Raw genomic sequence first — 6,000 nt, forward strand, 5'->3', positions numbered from 1 at the left:
TGCCTGTTTTTCGACTTTGCTTTTGTCTACATCTTGGATCTGTTTGCTAGCGTGCTTTCAATAAAACTCTTCTACCACCCTTACATGACAGAAACAGTCAATTATCCAACAAGCTAGTGGACTAATAAAACTGTTTTAGCTAATTTTATATGCAGCTGTTGTGAATATTTTCCGTAAAACGTGTTAGTAAATAATCCCATGCTATTTTTAAAATGCAAATTAAAAATAAGCGCTGGGTAAAAACCCATCTATCTTATGTAAATAAAGATACAAATTTCATTGTCCAGTGGTCAAGTGTTTGAGATATGTCGCCTTGCAAGATCAGGTTCCCTGTGGTGGGACACATACATACAGATGTTGCACGGTCAAGTCATCAAAAATCAGAATGATATATTACCATATTCTCTTAAGTATGGAGCTCTGCTATTATAACATTATGTAATTTATGAGCTATGATTCTGAATATTATTTATTTCTTTATTTCAGCAGTAAGCAAGTCAGAGCAAGTCCTGTTGACCCTTGATAACCATGGGAAACTGAAAACCTACCGAACTAAGACAGAAATAGACTGAGACCCTTTAACAAGTCCTGTGTCAACACCAACTTATAACACTGCTGTGTAGCTGAACTGGATCTTCTTTGCTGAAGAAGGTGACCTTTATACTCTATTGTCTTTTATACATTCACTTTATGCACTGGGAGCTTGGTCATTTTTTCATTCCTCATCACAACGTGCATGAGTACATAGACGTCTACCGGTGGATAGAGCTGAGATGACTGAAGACGTGGACGACACAATAACTGTTACTTTAAAGAGACTGTAATTTTATATTACTTTATATTTTTGTCATTTTTGCTCATGTCAGAAAGCACTCATACATGCTTCGTTCATCTGTCACTGTTGCACAAGCTGTAGCCACTCTGCGCTTTTACTCACTCTTTAACCACTAATGTTTAAGATTTCAAGCTGTACTTTCAAGCCTGGTTAACTGGAGCCTCTTCTACAGCAGCCCAGATCACCAAATAAGCCAAACCCTCTTTTTCTTCTTCTTTTTTCCTTTCAATTTACATTACATATCAAATCTGTAATAAAGGAGGATGTTCTGACTGCGGCGGCACGGTGGTGTAGTGGTTAGCACTGTCGCCTCACAGCAAGAAGGTCCGGGTTCGAGCCCAGCGGCCAGCGAGGGCCTTTCTGTGCGGAGTTTGCATGTTCTCCCCGTGTCTGCGTGGGTTTCCCCCACAGTCCAAAGACATGCAGGTTAGGTTAACTGGTGACTCTAAATTGACCGTAGGTGTGAATAAGAGTGTGAATGGTTGTCTGTGTCTATGTGTCAGCCCTGTGATGACCTGGCGACTTGTCCAGGGTGTACCCCGCCTTTCGCCCGTAGTCAGCTGGGATAGGCTCCAGCTTGCCTGCGACCCTGTAGAACAGGATAAAGCGGCTACAGATAATGGATGGATGGATGTTCTGAATGCTGGCCTACCGAGAACGTATGAAATTTATTTAAGTTATTCCACGAAATCGAGTCGTACATGAGCTGATAGCCGACGAGACAAATAGCATAGAGTTGTCTATAAACCACGTACGACGAGATTGAATGGAATAACTGTTTTATTCTATCCACATTCACTGGATTTTGATAAACAAGGCATTTTTGTTTTTTTGCAAATTCGATAAATAAAAACTTTATCCAAAACGTCCGACAAAATCATTTCCGCTTAGAATGTAAACAAACCGGTGAAATGACAGTAACGATTTGTGAAAAAATGCTATAATAATAATTCTTGAAAAATAAAGATACGTTCTTCCCATCAAATACTTTCATTCCTTTTTTTGTATTTTTTTGGGTTTTTTTCTTCAAGTCGAGTTTTTATTTCGTCCTCGGTTGGTTCAGCAAAACGCGCCGCCATTTTGTTTTTCTCGACTCACGGTATATGAGCTGATATCCTCGTAGTAGAGTAGCCAATCAGAGCACACGATTGCTCATATCCAGTGAATGTAAATAGAATAAAACTACTTGTAGAGATACTCTATCACGTTGGAGACGTGTGTTCGTGTGTGACAGTATTATTAAGAGTACGACTGCAGAGCAAACACACACCCACACACACCTGTGAATATTCAGTAGCACTGCCACTGTTAGATCCTGGGTTATAAAATGTGAGCGCGGTTAGACTGAGTTTCAGGGGGAAAAAACGTGAGCGGCGAGAACGTAATTGTAATTGAGGAGGAATCCGGATACACATCTCTATTGGCACTTGACATTTTAAACAAGACAACCATCTCAAACCAACATTTTGTGGAAAAACACATTATACATTGTAAGTAGTTTTAATGCAGACTACTTCCTTCAATCTTCCTTGAGAGATCTACTTTTATTACATTACACTTGCCTCCGTTTTTCCATCACGTGGTTTTCATGGAGGTAATGGAGTATAAGTAGGAAGGGTATATGAGATGAATACTGTATATCCGACATAGAGCACATGGAATGCAAGTGTAATGTTGTTTGATTGATTTTTCATTTTAAAATGTAATAATTCCCCCTGAAATTTGATGCCAATTCAGATTTTTTTTTTTCAATTTGTCTACATGGTGTTTACTAAACACTATCCCAAATAAATTTCCTCGGTGAAAATTTGGCCTCAAGTAGAAAGCATGGAGTCGAAGACGTATTATAGTACTGTCGGGATAAACAAACATATTTATTGGATATTAGTTGACATTTTTCATTCGTTTGCTGGGCTTTTTGGAAACAGTATATCACTGCGTGTAAAGATTCATGTTTGTGTACTGGTCTCTGTATTTGTGATACAGCTGAACTGATTCAAAACAGGTTGGCATTTGCAATTGAATCATGTGCATGACTCTTTTTTTTTTATATTCTTACTGTTATTCAGAAATATTAAATGAATTTCCTTTAACGTTGTGTTTCTCTCTTGCACTTTTTTTCTGTGCCTGTCAGTCTCGGTGAAGAGGCCATGGCCTCCCAATAAAAAGACTTAACATCTGTTTCGCATGTTTTCTACGTGACTTCCTTTTTAGAGATACTGATCCGTGTTACAGTGGTCTCCTCTATACACACGTATGGGAACGCCCACACAGCACGCAGTCCCCGAGTTATTTATTTATTTTTACGCCATGTGTTTGATAGCTGTTCAGTTCTCTGTATATCATGCATCGTAAATAGAAAAGTGCATTCTCATCGCCACGTAGTATTCACCGGCCAGTTTGTTCAAACTCAAAATTTATGATTGTGTTGTACTGTTTTCTTAGTTTATTAGCACCTAGATTCTCGTAAAATGCTAAACGCAGACTGAACCTGTGTGTAAAGACATGACAGCATTTAATGATAGGCTATGCAAGTCTATAATCTGGGCTGGAAAGCAATCAACACCTCCTTCATACCATTCTTCTGACCATTGGTGGTGCTGTTGTTCCTGATTCCATGAAAATTCAAAATAACTAGCCACAGGACTTTTGTTAACAGTAAATAAGGTGATGTGGACGAAGTAAACCTGATACCTTATGACGTTTTAGCCTTTGTTTTTGTTTAAGCAATGATGAGGGTGTGATTAGCCGTGCTACCCCATGGCAGTGTTTGTGACCATCGTGCTTATTGTAAAAGCTTCTCCACTAGGGGGCAGTAGTGTTATAAGCAGCATTATAAAGCTGTTTTCTTCCGCATTGCTTTTTGGCCCACACTGTAACCTGATCATGCCTGATTCATCATTAACAACAAATCTAACAGGAGTTGAATCAGCTGAATTGCTTGCATGGAAAATATTTAACTCTGCCATGCTGTGGGAGAGGATTTGAAGCCAACGTCAATACCCACAGAATATTATTGGTGGATCCAGCAGTGCAACTACACAGAGAACCAGTATGGCCCCATCACATATAAAAACTGCTCTGTAATATATTTCCCTGGAATTGCTTTATGAAATTGTATTGTGACAAGACTAGTAAGTTTGTTATTTTTTTTTCGAAAATATTGAAACCAACCCCATACAGATTGTTCTAAAACACTGGGTTTAGAAACCCTGTCATGTCCATCACATAAAGCAAGGGCTACACATTACAGTGTGCAGTAAATCACAAAAAGCAGTTGGGGATTTAATAACAGGAACAGAGATGTTCTCAGGCTGAAAAAAGGTCACACAACTATCTGAAATGAAATATAAACTGGCAGACACTTGAAGTTTGAATATTTGACTAGAAGGAAGCTTGTTGCATGACTGTTCTAATACTGCAGCACTGTTGAATTCTCGATTCTGTTTGGTCAGGAAGCGTTGTTTAATTTTCTATAACAGCACCTGAGCCGGGCGGCACGGTGGTGTAGTGGTTAGCGCTGTCGCCTCACAGCAAGAAGGTCCTGGGTTCGAGCCCCAGGGCCGGCGAGGGCCTTTCTGTGTGGAGTTTGCATGTTCTCCCCGTGGGTTTCCTCCGGGTGCTCCGGTTTCCCCCACAGTCCAAAGACATGCAGGCTAGGTTAACTGGTGACTCTAAATTGACCGTAGGTGTGAGTGTGAATGGTTGTCTGTGTCTATGTGTCGGCCCTGTGATGACCTGGCGACTTGTCCAGGGTGTACCCTGCCTTTCGCCCGTAGTCAGCTGGGATAGGCTCCAGCTTGCCTGCGACCCTGTAGAAGGATAAAGCGGCTACAGATAATGAGATGAGATGAGCACCTGAGCCGATATTACCAACTAAAATGATATTTTTATATTAATACACTCATTCTAATAATGGTTTCTTATATTTAAACAGGAATTTGTATAGCAGGTACTCAAAATAATATGAACCAAATAGAAATTAATTAACAGCATGTTTTTAGTCAAGAAATGTTAAGTGTATGTTCAGTGATGTAAATTAGCAGACAAAAGACTGAGGGTTTTTAGGAACAGGACAAGCTGCAGGGGTTTTTTTTTTGGATTTTTTTTAGAGAAAAGTGAGACTGGTGAAGGAATGACTAAAGCTGATGTAAGCGATAGCAGGAACTAACGTGTTTGTACAAAAAAAACATACATACATATTTCATAACCTCCCTTACAAAAAAGAAGTTTATTCAAGTGTGCTTCTCGTATACTTCTTTTAAACTAAAAATAAGGGCGCATTGCTTTCAGTTTACTTTTTATTTACTTATCAGCAGGGGCGCCGCCAGAAATTTCGGGCCCCATGAAAGATTAGAATTTTGGGCCCCCCAACTTTGCCCACCCTCGTCACAATTGCACTATTGTCATTATTTGACTTTTGATAGCCCATGGACCTTGTGACTTTATTACATTTTACGTATTAACCTACCAGGGACAAGTTTGATGCATTTAAATGAACTCCATAGGCCTACTCAGTAGCCTTACAAATGTTACCCATAAAAGACAGGAAACATCTTATTATAAATTTATTTCAAAGCGACACGGAGTGACATTTCAATTTGATCAATTACGTACGTATTTCTTCATATGTTGTAACCTCTATCCCTCTTTTATGTGTGCTGCGCTTTCTCCAGCTCCTCAATTTGAAACCAATGGTTTAGAACGTGTGAACATTCCACACACGTAACCATGTATATGGCGCTCGCTCATTAAAAACTTCAATCCTAAAGCATTTATGGGTTGTATTGCTGCTTGCCTCCTTCTCCAAAGGGGGGTTCAGTGGTTTGGTAGGGCGGAGGTCCCCCTGAGGCTGAATCTGTGCATATTTAGGGCACCCCATTAGTTATGAAACTGGTTATTAGCACTAGTTATTAGCACCAGCATAACGTAATATTTCATCTTATCACACAAGTCAGTTCAGTTATTAAAATGGAAAAAACATCACTGTACAAACTGTAAAAGTGTTCTCTTGATAGGCTAATCCAACCACGTTCATACTGTTCATTTCCCATTCGCTAATATTTTGAACACACGTGAGCGATAGCTACCTTCTCATCTCATCTCATTATCCGTAGCCGCTTTATCCTGTTCTACAGGGTCGCAGGCAAGCTGGAGCCTATCCC

General features: G+C 39.7%; 1 protein-coding gene across 3 annotated transcripts in view; it reads left to right on the forward strand.

Annotated features, from left to right (window-relative positions):
* tle2c (TLE family member 2, transcriptional corepressor c) overlaps positions 1 to 3,019 on the forward strand; it is a 65,274-nt gene extending 62,255 nt beyond the window's left edge. For 2 of the 3 annotated variants that reach the window (XM_060906222.1, XM_060906224.1), the window contains exon 14: positions 487 to 3,019. The gene's annotated coding sequence lies outside the window, so the exon portion shown is untranslated. The remainder of the gene's footprint in view (positions 1 to 486) is intronic. The other variant, XM_060906223.1, reaches the window with a different exon arrangement.
* Positions 3,020 to 6,000: the final 2,981 nt, after the last annotated feature.

The sequence above is a fragment of the Neoarius graeffei genome, chromosome 23 (genome assembly GCF_027579695.1).
Source record: "Neoarius graeffei isolate fNeoGra1 chromosome 23, fNeoGra1.pri, whole genome shotgun sequence".
NCBI lineage: Eukaryota > Metazoa > Chordata > Actinopteri > Siluriformes > Ariidae > Neoarius > Neoarius graeffei.